Source organism: Cherax quadricarinatus, chromosome 71, assembly GCF_038502225.1.
Source record: "Cherax quadricarinatus isolate ZL_2023a chromosome 71, ASM3850222v1, whole genome shotgun sequence".
NCBI classification, from domain to species: Eukaryota; Metazoa; Arthropoda; class Malacostraca; order Decapoda; family Parastacidae; genus Cherax; species Cherax quadricarinatus.
Genome location: NC_091362.1, coordinates 9,162,869 through 9,178,363, shown reverse-complemented (window position 1 = coordinate 9,178,363; position 15,495 = coordinate 9,162,869). Strand labels below are relative to the sequence as shown.

The window sequence follows — 15,495 nt, the reverse complement described above, 5'->3', positions numbered from 1 at the left end:
ATCCCTTACACGGTTCACATACCGTCTATTAACTGTTCTTCCTCCGTACCTTAGTACAGTGTAAACATATGTCTGGTGTTATTTGAGGTAACAGTACTGGCTCTGTGGCCTCACGTTGTCCTAAGCATGTATTACAGACAAAGTTAAGATTATCATTCCTAGCTACTAATTCATCATATTCATCATCACTGATACTGTCCGTGCACCTCACGTGTATCCACTCACCTACATCACAGGTGATCACTCGCCTGCGGCTGTCAACAAGGGCATCTTATCTACGTGGCTTGCACCTGCACATTAGTTTGTGTGTACCACCGTTTTGTTTGTTTGGGTATTTGGATGGCAACTATGAGGCTTTCACTGTCCAGGGTATCATTACTCCAGCGCGTTTTCCAGCCCCCATGACTGATTTCCTTCTCCACTGGAAATAAATGAGTCCCAGAATACGCACAGACTTTATGGAGACTGGGTTATCCTAGGTGGCTAACCTTTCGGGTTAAAAATCGGAACCAAAATCTTTCAAAATGAGGGCTTACTTACCTTCCTACTCACGGGCTGAAGATAATATTGTTGAAGAATTGTAAATAACAATTAATTAAATCTTTAACCACAGCTACCTCAAACTGAGAACTTCGTTTTTCACTCGTTCAGTATGATGATAACCATTTTAACAACCTTAATTATTTAGCCAGTTTAGATTTTATCATCACTTATCAATTTATAGTGGCCAGTGGCCTGGTGGTGAAAGCTCTCATTTCGCACGCTTAGGTTCCGGGCTCGATTCCCGGCTAGGGTGGAAACATTGGTCATGTTTCCTTGCACTGGTTGACCATGTTCACCCATCAGTAATAATGGGCACCTGGGTGTTCGTCGACTGGTGTGGGTGGCATCCTGGAGACAAAATTTACCTAATTTGCCCGAAATGCTGTGCATAACAAGCGGTTTTGTATGTAGCAGTATGTCATGATGTCAGCTAGGCCTGTATACCTTGAATATGTAAAAATACATATATTATATTATATTTTTTCCTAACCTCTTAATTTCTATATTTAGTTCAGTCTATCAATATCTCGTGATATAATGCTTCGTTTTCTTCTACAGTCTCACTGGCAAATACATTTTCAATAAGCTGCGAAGCCTGACACAACTGTCAGTGTTAGTCGTCAGTGACAAACACTTTGATCCTGGCTCTTGGCTCCCGGGTTGTATGCCTTAACTGGTCCCGTTAAGGTAAAGTAGGATTAACTCTTCATAATTTTTGAGTTATACTCAAAAGATTTATTTTTTATTAGCAAAATTAGAAACAGATTGCTGTTGGAATCAAAAACACTGATCGTGATGGTATTTTTTTTTTTTTTGTATTTATATTACATCTGATGAAGAGATGTTGTGTTATGATGAGCTACAGGGTAAGAATTCGATATATCTTACTAAGTTATAAGTAAAGAAAAATGCGCAAGTCTTCCGTTGATTAAATGGGTTTAACGAATGTCTACAACATATGGGACCCCAATTGAAATAGTTACTTCGCCTGACTTTTCTGGGTTATCCTAGTTAATTTACACATATTTTAAACTATGTATGATAATTTTATTTATTTATACCTGTAGATAAATAAACTTACTAAGGACTGATAGGGAACAGTATAATAAAGAAAGCGAATGTCAGACTAAAGTTCCTCTACAGACAAGCACAGTGTCTACCTACTGAGGCTCGCAGGATCCTGTCTAGCTCTTCATGGTACTTTGCCTTAGATAACTGAAAGATAGACTGCAAACCACCCAGAACAAAATGGTAAGATTCATTCTGGACCTGAGTCCCAGAGAACATGTAGGCCAGGATGAATTACAACAGCTGGATATGCTGAATGTTGAAGACAGAGTAAAACAACTGAAGTTAAATCACTTTTATAAAATTGCTCATAAGCAGTGTCCAGAATATCTTGCTGCCAAGTTTGTCAAAGCTGCAGAACTAAACAAGTATAGTAGTGAAAGGGAACACAACTTTTAGTACCCACAAACACCTTTTGTTTTGCAGCACTAAAGGAGTGGAACGGACTGGCTGCACATGTCAGAGTCTGTCAAAGCATGAGCCAGTTTAGAAAGAGAGCTAAAAGGTACGTAACGAATGAAGCTACAAAAAGGGAGATTGATTTCTTGTATAGCTAACATACATATACCTATTACTGTAACGTTCATGTACCTATTATATACTGTGATCTCATCCTCTCTTTAATGTTAATGTAAATAACACAGTTTATCTTGTTTCTAATATATCTGTGGAAAATAATTTTCCCAAAAAATATGCTGTATATTTTTGTAATGTAAATATACCTGATTAATACATTACTATTGTTCTAAAGTGTATTTTAAAGAAGCAAATCGACGGGGCAGCTCTGCGCCTGTGCTGATGAGCAGGGAGGAGACACCATTGTTTTTTAATGTGGTACAGGCACGCTAATGTAATGTGCATAAATTTTTGTCGCTCCAGGGGTTATATTGGACTTAAAATCTCCCAAATAGGAGCTGAAATTGTTGGATTTGCAGTCCTGCATAACGTGAGCATTAAGCAAATGGGCAGGACAGCTAAGTTGTCTATTTATGTTGGAATTCTGGCCAGTATTTTCTTCATAAATTTAGGAAGGGGGGGTTGGTATGATACACCGTAATCTCCAGACTAATTGGTGAGTCCTATGGTAGTAAATTCTCCTTCTGTTACCTAAATGTGTAAATGTAATCATTTGTTAATTTTAACACACAGTCCACATATTTATATTAATGTTTACCATAATTCCTGGTAATGTATATTTCATTTGAAATTAATATAGGTCAAGAGTGGCTTGTGGATATGACAGTAGTAGGTATCGAAGGGGGACATTTTTTGTGACCTAGGTGTCCTAAAATTCCTACTTGTCTCTGTAACTTTGATAAAAAATAATTATCTTTGTTACCATTTACTGGTATGTATCTTATGAGTTACATCCAGGTAAATTTAATTTTCCAGAATAGTTGCCTGTTGGTCCTTGATTGAACTGGATGTAATTAGTGAAGTCATTAATTAGTGAATTAATTACTTAATAATTATATGTGAAATGACAGGAGGTGGATGTTAGGTCCACAAATTTACTTAATGTGTAGTGGATTATAATTATTACAATACTAAATTTGCTAATCCAAGTCTGGCAAAGATTTATATTAGTGTATTTGTATAATATTAAATTTGCTAAGCCAAGTCTGGCAAGGATAAGTCAAGTCTGGCTAAAATTTATATTAATGTGTATTTAAAATTTATATTATAATTTCCTTACATGTGTAATTGCTAAGCTCAGGTGTAGCTAGGATTCATATTAATGCATTTAAAATTTATATTATAATTTCCTTACATGTGTAATTGCTAAGCACAAGTGTAGCTAAAATTATTAATGTATATTTAAAGTTTATATTATAATTTCCTTACATGTAATTGCTAAGTTCAAGTAGCTAGGATTTATTCAAGGTAAGTAGTAATATTTACCTTTATAAAGTGCATAATTAAGTACATAATCAGTGTTATTAATTAAGTTGAATTTAATACATTGCACCATTCTCTCTACATGTCCGAACCACCTCAACAACCCTTCCTCAGCCCTCTGGTAATCCCGCACCTCCTCCTAACTTCCAAACTACGAGTTCTCTGCATTATACTCACACCACACATTGCCCTCAGACATGACATCTCCACTGCCTCCAGCCTTCTCCTCGCTGCAACATTTATCTCCCATGCTTCACACCCATACAGGAGCATTGGTAAAACTATAATCTCATACATTCCCCTCTTTGCTTCCAAGGACAAAGGTCTTTGTCTCCACACACTCCTAAGTGCACTGCTCACCCTTTTCCCCTCATCAATTCTATGATTCACCTCATCTTTCATAGACCCATCCGCTGACACGTCCACTCCCAAATATCTGAATACATTCACCTCCTCCATACTCTCTCCCTCCAATCTGATATCCAACCTTTCATCACCTAATCATTTTGTTATCCTCATAACCTTACTCTTTCCTATATTCACTTTCAATTTTCTTCTTTTACATACCCTACCAAATTCATCCACAAACCTCTGGAACTTCTCTTCAGAATCACCCAAGAGCACAGTGTCATCAGCAAAGAGCAACTGTGACAACTCCCATTTTATGTGTGATTCTTTATCTTTTAATTTCACACCTCTTTCCAAGACCCTCGCATTTACTTCTCTTACAACCCCATCTATATATATATTTAACAACCACGGTGACATCACACATCCTTGCCTAAGGCCTACTTTTACTGGGAAATAATCTCCCTCTTTCCTACATATTCTAACTTGAGCCTCACTATCCTCGTAAAAACTCTTCACTGCTTTCAGTAACCTACCTCCTATACCATACATCTGCAACATCTGCCATATTGCCCCCCTATCCACCCTGTCATATGCCTTTTCCAAATCCATAAATGCCACAAAAAACGTCTTTAGCATTATCTAAATACTGTTCACTTATATGTTTCACTGTAAACACCTGGTCCACACACCCCCCTACCTTTCCTAAAGCCTCTTTTGTCCTCTTTGTCTTTATACAAAGGAACTGTGCATGCTCTCTGCCAATCCCTAGGTACCTTACCCTCTTCCATATATTTATTAAATAATAACACCAACCACTCCAAAACTATATCCCCACCTGCTTTTAACATTTATCCCATCAATCCCAGCTGCCTTACCCCCTTTCATTTTACCTACTGCCTCAAGAACTTCCCCCACACTCACAAGTGGCTCTTCCTCACTCCTACAAGATGTTATTCCTCCTTGCCCTCTACACGAAATCACAGCTTCCCTATCTTCATCATCATTCAACAATTCCTCAAAATATTCCCTCCATCTTCCCAATACGTCTAACTCTCCATTTAATAACTCTCCTCTCCTATTTTTAACTGACAAATCCATTTGTTCCCTAGGCTTCCTTAACTTGTTAATCTCACTCCAAAACTTTTTCTTATTTTCAACAAAACTTGTTGATAACATCTCACCCACTCTCTCATTTGCTCTCTTTTTACACTGCTTCACCACTCTCTCCATATACTCTTCCCTCCTTGCATCACTTCTACTTTGTAAAAACTTCTCATATGCTAACTTTTTCTCCCTTACTACTTTCTTTACATCATTCCACAATCGCTCCTCTTCCCTCCTGCACCCACTTTCCTGTAACCACAAACTTCTGCTGAACACTCTAACACTACATTTTTAAACCTACCCCATACCTCTTCGACCCCATTGCCTATGCTCTCATTAGCCCATCTATCCTCCAATAGTTGTTTATATCTTACCCTAACTGCCTCCTCTTTTAGTTTATAAGCCTTCACCTCTCTCTTACCTGATGTTTCTATTCTCCTTGTATCCCATCTACCTTTTACTCTCAGTTTAGCTACAACTAAAAAGTGATCTGATATATCTGTGGCCCTTCTATAAACATGTACATCCTGATGTCTACTCAACAATCTTTTATCTACCACTACATAATCCAACAAACTACTGTCATTTCGCCCTACATCATATCTTGTATACTTATTTATCCTCTTTTTCTTACAATATGTATTACCTATAACTAAACCCCTTTCTATACAAAGTTCAATCAAAGGGCTCCCATTATCATTTACACCTGGCACCCCAAACTTACCTACCACACCCTCTCTAAAAGTTTCTCCTACTTCAGCATTCAGGTCCCCTACCACAATTACTCTCTCACTTAGTTCAACGGTTCCTATACATTCACTTAACATCTCCCAAAATCTCTCTCTCTCCTCTACATTCCTCTCTTCTCCAGGTGCATACACGCTTATTATGACCCACTTTTCGCATCCAACCTTTACTTTATTCCACATAATCCTTGAATTTACACATTCATATTCTCTTTTCAACTTCCATAACTGATCCTTCAACATTATTGCTACTCCTTCCTTAGCTCTAACTCTCTCAGATACTCCAGATTTAATCCCATTTATTTCTCCCCACCGAAACTCCCCTACCCCCTTCAGCTTTGTTTCGCTTAGCGCCAGGACATCCAACTTTTTTTCATTCCTAACATCAGCAATCATCTGTTTCTTGTCATCCGCACTACATCCACGCACATTCAAGCATACCAGTTTTATAAAGTTTTTCTTCTTCTCTTTTTTAGTAAATGTTTACGTATATATATATATATATATATATATATATATATATATATATATATATATATATATAACAATGTTATTGTCATTATTTCGCTGTATTTTCTTTACTATAATATTATGTTGCATGGTGAGCACACAACACATATTCACCATCATGTCTTATATCCTGTTAAAAGACTTGTGTTTTAGGCCATAAGATCGACAGCAAGTATGGGGAGAAGGACTGGGGTAGGACAGAGTAGTGACAAAAGTATGGGTAGACTGGACGAGTGGTTAGTAATTTTAAGCTGCTTGACTACTTCAGATGAGTTTTAAGAGAATAAGTGTTGTCACCTAGTGACGAGTATAGACTAATTAATAGGCGATGATTAAAATAGCATTGTAAATATAAGTCTTTCACATAATAAGTTTGTTAATGAAAGAAATTTTGAATTGACATGCATCGTACCATAAATAAGCCATAATATGCAAGTGTCTACCTTATACTGTTTAGTTTCACATGTAACTCAGTAAAACCTGACAGTTTCTTCAATTAAAGTCTTGTATGTTTGTCTCTGTTATGTATTCAGTTTTTCACTGTGATAACTCACAAGTGGAGAGACTTATTCACTTAAATTCACTTCCTCTGCTTCCCAATGAATTAACCTTTCTTGGGTTATAATTTTCGACCAAGACGTTAATATAAAAAAATCATTAAATGCACAAAGCTGGAACAGAAGAAATATAATTAAGTGGCAAAGTCTGCTTAGTGCTTAACCTCATTCAAGCAGACATTGAAACATTCTTGATATGCTAAGCAGATGAGAGTCTCCTAAAACGATATCTTAGCAGAAAAAGTTATCCAGACAGATAACAATAACTTAACAGATAACACTATACATGCTGACTGTAGGAATCTTCTTCAGTATGATAAATAAATAAGGCGAAAAATAATAACTTTGTTTAAAATAGTGGCAGCTCATTGTAACTGAATTCATAATCCTTATAAACAATTCATTACAACTGTAACTTGCCTAACAGAATTTTCCGAAAATGTCCATTGATTCATTATTGGCCTGTAATCCTTTGACTCCTTCTACCTCGTCGGACGCATAAGGTGCAGGGCGGTGATAAAATTCTAATGTATTAAAATGTAAAAAATTATGAGCATGTGTGTATGTATTTGAGTGCATATATTCACTTTTGCATATAAACTCATAATAACGAAGGAACACTGCTGCAGTCCTACTGACCTATGCTAGGCACGTCCGAATCACACCAACCCATGTTCCTGTCCATCCTATATTTAAAGTCAAGACAAAAGTGAATAAACGATAATGGAATTCTTGCCTATATATTAAGAAATATAAATAATAAAGTCTGTGGATAAATTTTCTCCAGGAGGGGGGTATCAGCCCCTTCAGCCTTTTCAGCCCCTTTCAGCCCCCTGAAGGACTTAGCCCTCCAGAGTGGCTGATAGCCTCTTGCTTCCGATCAACAATTAACTGGAAGCAGATGACCAGCGTGCGTCAGAAGTCACCCCACTTCCTTGCAAGAGACCAGTGTTGCAACCAGTGTGGTTTAATGAGAGAAAATTAATCTCTTACCGTAGCAGGAAAATTAAGGAGAACCCTGCACCCATCTATTTACAAGTTAATGCTAACATGAATTATTGTCTATGCCCAGACAACAAGAAATCAAGCATCTTGCTCTGTGTCCTGTTGCAGTTTGGCTTGAATCAGCATATCCTTTGTAACTAGGAGTGCTGGGGCATTGAAGGGCAGAAGCAAGCATATTACTTGAAACCCTGCCGGGGAAAACATTAATGCTGGGATAACAAAGAACACTGATCCACACGTTTTTGTACAAAGACAATCACAAATCACGGTAGAAAAATTACAGAGAAGTGTGCTCAGCTTCCTGTAGTGACATTACTGTGAAATCAAAAGATTGAAAGACAGTGTAGTGTAGCATGTGTTACGAATTATCTTCATATACCATCATTGCACCGTAAGACACTTCTGCTTCACTAAAGACAGTGGATATTGGGTTGCATCCCTGCTACAAGCCAGGGAACCTACAGGTCCAATACAATACCCGGGTAAGTCCAGTAAATTATGTCACTAGTTTCAGTCAGCTATGTAGTGGATAGCTAGATCATGGCTTATTGGTCTTTACAACATTAACCCATAATGGGTGGGCAATTGAGCCCAAAAACTGTAAGTAAATAAGGCATTGTTCAGCGTTCAGTTACTGAATATATATTGCCATGTGCTCCTCTGGGGTAATCATATACTTACATATATTTCTCATCAGATCCAGGGTTGTAGAACAACTGTTTCACATTGGAGGAGTCTACTGGTAGCAGCTGCAGATAGGATGAGACAGTGACAAAGCTAAATAACCTTAATTCCTGTACAGTTACATAGCTTTAATAGTAAATAATAGTAAATAAACTTTATTCAGTCTTACTCAGAGAAAATATTGGATTGATATGGGAAAGTGTAGGTCCCAATTTACTGTATTGTATCATAAAAAATCTTGAAAAGTGAAATACTCCTTTTCTTGCAACCTACTCATGCTGATAATCTGATAATTATCAGCATGAGTAGGTTATAACTTGATAATGTAACTTGATAATGTAGCTTATGTTGATGTTCTACAGTTTTCGACCTTAGTGTTGAGTGTAGCATCACGTTCTATTCCTCAAAACTCAGGCATTCTCAGACATTTGTGCCTTGGCGGTCTCCTGCATGTGCCCGTGTAGTGCGTTTGAAACATGCTGCATGGGACCGTTATTGATGTAATCGAACCGCAGATCGTCTTTTGGATCTTAAGTGGGCAAGGGCAGTCACTCACCACGTCATATGCGACTCTAAACACACTTGTTGGCAAGGCTACAGTTCTACCATTGCCTCGACTTTCCCTATGTCTTCAGTTTGGAAGAAGGTACGGAAGTTGTGTGGCAAGTATGCTCCAGACCCAGCTCCCGATTTGCGGGTTGCTGGTATTAGTGTTACGGAACCTCTTGAAGTTGCCATAGAAATTGGGAACTATCTTGTCTATGTCTCCCAAGGGCTTTACCTCTGTTCCTCGTTTCTTGCTTCTAAGTCTGCCAGGGAGCAATGGCCCTTGGATTTCTCTTCTAATGGGATGGAGCCATATAATGTACCTTTTACTCTCTTAGAGCTTGAGTCCACACTTTTCACTTGTCGGTCATCGACAGCTGACCATGATGATATTCATATCCGTATGCTACGACATCTGCATTCTACAGCCCTTACAGTCCTTTTACATCTTTTCAATCTTGTTTGAACGCGAGGGGTTCTCCCTCAACAATGGAAATCAGTCTTTGTACCACCGTTTCGCAACCCAGGTACTTCGTGGCTTGATACCTCTCACTATCGTCCCATTGCTCTTACCAGTGTAGTCTGCAAGGTGATGGAACGATTGGTGAATAGACGTCTGATATGGTATTTGGAGGCTCACGATAGTCTTTCTTCTCGCCAATACGGCTTTTGCCAAGGTCCCTTGCAACCCCTTGCTCATCTTAGATACATATGTGCGAAATGCCTTTGCTAATAAACACTCCGTCCTGGCAGTCTTTTCTGATCTCAAGAAGGCATATGACACCACTTGGAGGTATAACAGTTCAGACCCACTCCTTAGGACTCTGCGGTAATCAACCGACCTTCCTTGCTGCTTTCTTATCTGAAAGACTTTTTCGTGTCCATGTTGGCTCCTCGCTTTCCTTAGACTTTGTTCAGGCCGAGGGAGTCCCACAAGGTTGTGTCCTTAGCACTACCTTTTTTCTCTTAGCTATAAATGACCTGCCTTCCATTCTTCATTGCATATTTTGGTCATTGCTTTATGTGGATGACTTCGCTATAGCTTACGCAGGTGCTGATTGTCGCCTGGTAGCAGCCTCCCTTCAGGATGCGAATGACCGTGTTTCCCATTGGGCCACTTCTCATTGATTTAAATTTTCTAGTGCAAAACCCCATTTCATTACCATCACTAGACATCCTCTTGTCCTAGATATTCCATTGTATCTGCATGGCTCACGTATCCCAGAATGTGATACGGTCAAGTTTCTTGGCCTTCTGCTCGATCGCCAGCTGACATGGAAACCTCACATTTCCTCTTTGAAGGCAGCTTACCATGGTCGGCTGAACCTACTTAAAATTCATGTGCATCGTTCACGGGGAGCAGATCGTCGGACTCTCCTCCGTTTCATTCAGCCCTAGTCTTGTCAAAGCTAGATTACAGAGACCAAGTCTATTCTGCGGCTTCTGCAAGTCTTTCTAAGTTAGATCCCCTTAATCATCAGGGAGTACATTTATGCCTTGGTGCCATACGTTCGTCCCCTGTTTGAAAGCCTCTATGCTGAGGCAAATGTTCCTTCCTTAGCTGATCGTGGTGATGATCATTGCATTCGTTACTTTGTCCACTCTCATGACCTTTGTGTTCTTTTTACATATAGGTTGGTCTCAGACGTTAGTAGAAGCCCGTTATTTGATCGGCGCCCCTGCTTACTCCATCCGTTTTCTCTTCATCTTCATTCACTCTGGTCTTCTCTCCAGTTGCCTCGCTTGTATGCTCATATAGCGTCTGCCTTTCCCTTTCCCCTTGGGAAGTTCCGACTGTTCATGTCTGTTCTCCCCTACTGTCGTGTGCTAAAGCTCTCCTACCTACGGCTGCTTCTTGCTCATTTTTCTTGATCACTTCGGGGTCCATGCTCGTGCCATCTGTGTTTATACATATGGTTCTAAATCTTCTGATGGTGTTGGGTTTGCGGCGGTGTTCCCGATGATGCCGTCTGGGGTTATCTGTTAGACTCAGCTAGTATTTTTACTGCCGAGCTGTATGCCATCCTCATAGTGCTTCTCCGTATTACATGTACAGTGCTAATCACTGCATTATGCCGCCCCGCCCCCACACACGTACCAAAACACAAACACATACCATGAAGGATTAAAATACATATATTTACAAGCTTACTGAGGTTTTAATAGTTGGATCTGCGTCCTTTATGCTTAATCACGTCTCTCAGCCATGTAGGAAGACTCACACAAATTCTTGAGGATTTGGGAAGGTATATTATTCCATGACTCATGTAGAGTAGCCTCCAGCCGCAGGATGGAACTGATATCCTTGCTCAGTAAACTTAGTTTCACTATTGACCAGAGGTTCTCAATAAGGTTTAGGTCTGGGGAATTGCCTGGCCAGTCATAAAAGAACCTTACATTACAGTTCTTAAGGCACTGAACTACAATTTTGGCGGTATGACACGGTGCACCATCCTGCATAAAAACCGCCTCAGGTAAATTTTCACACAATAACTCCAGGTAATTATACTGGTTCATATACTGATTTTTTGGAAGCAGAATGAGTTCACCAACACTCTAAGCACTGAAACACCCCCAAACCATGAGCAAGTCTGGGTGTTTGGTGGTCCCGCAGATGTAGCATGGGTCTAACAGGGCCGGTACACATGTCCCCCACGGTTACAGGTGACGGTGAAGGTTGCCTCATCACTCCAAAGTACTTCAGACCACTGTTGAGGATTCCATTGAAGATGTTTCTTTGCATAATCCAGCCTGTTTCTTTTGTGGCTTGGAGAGGATCGGTTTCTTAACCTGGCGGTGACTACTGTAGCCTAGTTCTGACACACATCTGTTAATTAACAGTTCTTACAGACACCTCTGAGAGAAGATGTGGGTTCTTTTCTTTCAATTCTCTAGCAGTTGTCTTAGGTGTACTCTCTAACTGCTTTTTTAAAACAGTTAAAGTACGAATAGATGCCTTCGTCGAGGGGCCAGGCAAAGGTTTGGCAGAAGGTAACTCGACATTGCCACCAGCCTTAAAATGCTGCACCCAGTTCTTCACTTAACACACATGCACCAACATTCTCTGCTATTTTTTTTGTCTGGTGCCCAGCTTTGTGAAGCTCTGTGATTTGAGTAATAGTTTCAGGTGTTAAAGACTTCCTTTTACCCATAATCAAACATATATAGCACCAAAACTAAAAGGAACACTGGACAAAAGATGGGACCAGATGAGAGACAAAAGTGCAACACTTCCTCTTACCACGGCAGCCACGTGAGCACTAAGTGGTCACTGTAGAGTGAGGCTGCAGATCGTGACGTCATGCTAATGGCATGACGGCATAATGCACTGACGAAAAAAGATCCCCATGTATGGTAGGACTTTGATTTTCATCATGGTATTATGCCAGGACGCTCACCTGGCATAATGCCGTGACTAGCACTGCATGTTTCCTACGGCGTATGTGATCATATCGGATTCCCTCAACACTCTACAGGCCATTAAACAAATTGATTCCCCTCATCCATGAACGCTGGATGTTGCTGTGCAGTCAGCGGTGTATGATCTTCCATTTTCCTATAGAGGTATTCCATTCAGGGATTTATTTTACCGTCATCTCTGCCTGTCTTTGCGGTCATTGGCAACAATGGTGGTCAGACATGCACCATAAAAGATTACACTCTATTAAATCGCTTTTGGGTTTGTGGCCATCTTCTTACCACTGTTGATGTACTCGGGAGACTGCGTTCTCCCATCTCCACATTGGCCGTACTCGCCTTACCCACGGGTATCTCGTGGAACAACACCCTATTCCTCTCTGGGAGGTTTGTCAGGTCCCTATTTCGGTTATTCACTTTCTTGTGGATTGTCCGGTTTACCAATGAGTTCACAGGATTTACTGCCACCGACGCCAGCGCCCTACCGCTGTTACCATATCTTCCCTTCTTGCAGACGGTCAGCAACTTCTTTACTATAAAAACTTTGACACAGAGCTCCTAGCATCCCTTCCAGCCCTTTTCTTCCCTCACCTCTGATCCCCTCTCCACCCAACTGTTCATAACCCTGGCGCTATTTTCTGCCCCACAGCGCTGCATGACCCTTGTTGGCTTAGCTCTTTATTTGATTATAATAATACACAGAATCCATAAAATTTTCACCTACACAGCCATATGATGTATCAGCCATGAAAGATTCATGCATCTCACGATTGTCTTATTTTAATAAGGGAAAAGCGATAAACCTGCTGGAATGGGCGGCATTTCAGATTCGATCCAAGAAAGAGGAAAGGAAAGCTAATTCCAGTTCCTTTGCTCAACAGCCCTTCACTAACATCAAGGCACACGCCATCAGGAACATAACCAAGTAATATAATGCCAAATATTACTAAACCATTTCTAAATTAAAAGTGGTGACAGTGCACCTACACACTCCATAAACAGTTTCCCCCCTTCTTAGTTGGATATATCATTTACTGATATTCTGAAGCCAATCAGAAAAGACCGAAAATCTTTTGTGGAAACCAGTTTCGGGTATAGTCTGTATAAAACTGAGCAGTTTGCACATGCACTTGTTGACCGGAATTGAAAACTTGAAGCCGATAGGATAAAGCATTCGGGAGTTAAAAACGAAAACCTTAGGGGTAGCTACTAATGAAATTTAAAAGCGCTGCAGAAAGTCGAGTTTTCAATGATTCTTAATTTATTTTTAGCAGATGTATTCTATTTAAAACTGATAAAGAAAATCCAGTTTTAATACAAAAAAAAATTCACTTAATGTTTAAAGCCGACAAGAAGAGGAATTCGTTATTTATTGAATGGAAACAGTTTATTTATTAAAATCGGCAAATTTAAATTTACTTGATTGAAAGTGAAAGCCAAGCTTTCCTATAATAAATTTCATCAAAAATAAAAGTTTGAAGCCTATCAGAAAAGGCGTTCTCTAGTAATTGCTCTGAATCCAACAATTCCACTTTTTATTTTTAACAAAAAACTTATAATTAGTCTTCCCTCTAATATTTTAGAGTCACTAAGACTTCAGTCAATATCGCTATTTAATAACATTGATAAACTGGGATTTATGCGCTCCAATAAGTGAACTTTGTGTTCTGGAAAACAGCCAAGTGAGGGAAATTTGAAGTCCATCAGAAACTGCACTGTCCACTTGTTGCGGGGATTCTAAAAATTCTAAGTTTATAATCTAATTTAGTTCACATGTAAATTTTGCCTCACACAAAGTTTACTTAATGGATACTATTCCGGCCGTAAGATTCATCGATCATTATTTTTTATGTGATTCAATATAAATCAATATTTCACACTATTATGCACATAAAATTGAGAAATGTACACCTGCACATTTTCACTCTGCGGCGTTGTCAAATTAGATGACACTTCTCTTCAGCGTTTGAAGCAGCACCACAGAAAGTTCTGGAAGATATTCGAGCCATTCCAGATCAATGGGAATGGGTTAAACAACTTTAGTCATTGGGCAGCTGCACATGCCAATTAATGATGCCTCTTTTTTGTTGTGAGAAATATAAAACGAAAAGTTGGAGGAAGAAAAAAGGGGAAAAAATGGCAACCAATTAAGTGTCCCTTTTCTGGTATACCTAATAAATCAGCCGTCTTGCTTACCGAAACACCCTCATGCTTCCCAAGATATGTTGCACTTATGTAATGATATAAGTCTGGTTATAACCTGTGTATCATCTCACAGTTGGCCTACTTAACCTCAACCAGTTGTTTCGAGTTTTTCTTATTCTGATTAAAAAAGCAGACTTTGTAGCCTAAACCCTTCCAGGGATGGTGCCTCGATTCTGTTGACACGCTCATGATCTACTGAACTGGAGCTGCCCTTTCTTCCTCTTGATCAACCACCTAGCAACAGCAGCCTAACTAGTAACAGGACTGAGGCAAGGTATGCTTGCTTACCCATCATGCTGCTCTGGTGAGTTGTGGAATTATGTAGCAACATGTCCTTGAGATTTGTGGCTTCCCACCACACACCTATATACACACACACACACACACACACACACACACACACACATGAACGCTAATGGAATGACGAATGAATGTGAGAAGTGGCACGAAAGAATTACAGAGGCATCACCAGGCATCATAGCTCTCAAGGAAACTAAGCTCACGCGAATGATAACAGACGCCGTCTTTCCAGCTGGATATCAGATCATGAGGAAAGATGGAGGGAATAGAAGGGGTGGAGCAGTTGCACTGCTCATCAAAAACAAGTGGATTTTTGAGGAGTTGAAAAGAGGAGTCAAAGGAGAAGCAAGAGACTACATTATAGGAGCACTCCAGACTGGAGATCCCAAGATTCTGATTGCAGTGATGGTTAACCCACCATAGAATAATAGGATGCCAGGACAAGAATATGATGTGAGTAACAAAGCAGTGGTTGGCACATTTACTGATGTGGCCAGAAGGGCATGTGGGAAGGTCAAAGCTACTAGTTGTGGGTGACTTCAACACAAGGAAATTCACTG

The 15,495-nt window shown here is 39.7% G+C and overlaps 1 long non-coding RNA gene across 1 annotated transcript; it reads left to right on the top strand.

Moving 5' to 3' along the window:
- Positions 1-1,140: 1,140 nt before the first annotated feature.
- On the top strand, positions 1,141-15,260 carry LOC138854818 (uncharacterized). The gene is made up of 3 exons (XR_011393986.1): positions 1,141-1,230; positions 2,038-2,116; positions 14,793-15,260. It is a non-coding gene; the product is annotated as an uncharacterized lncRNA (long non-coding RNA).
- The last annotated feature ends 235 nt before the right edge of the window (positions 15,261-15,495 follow it).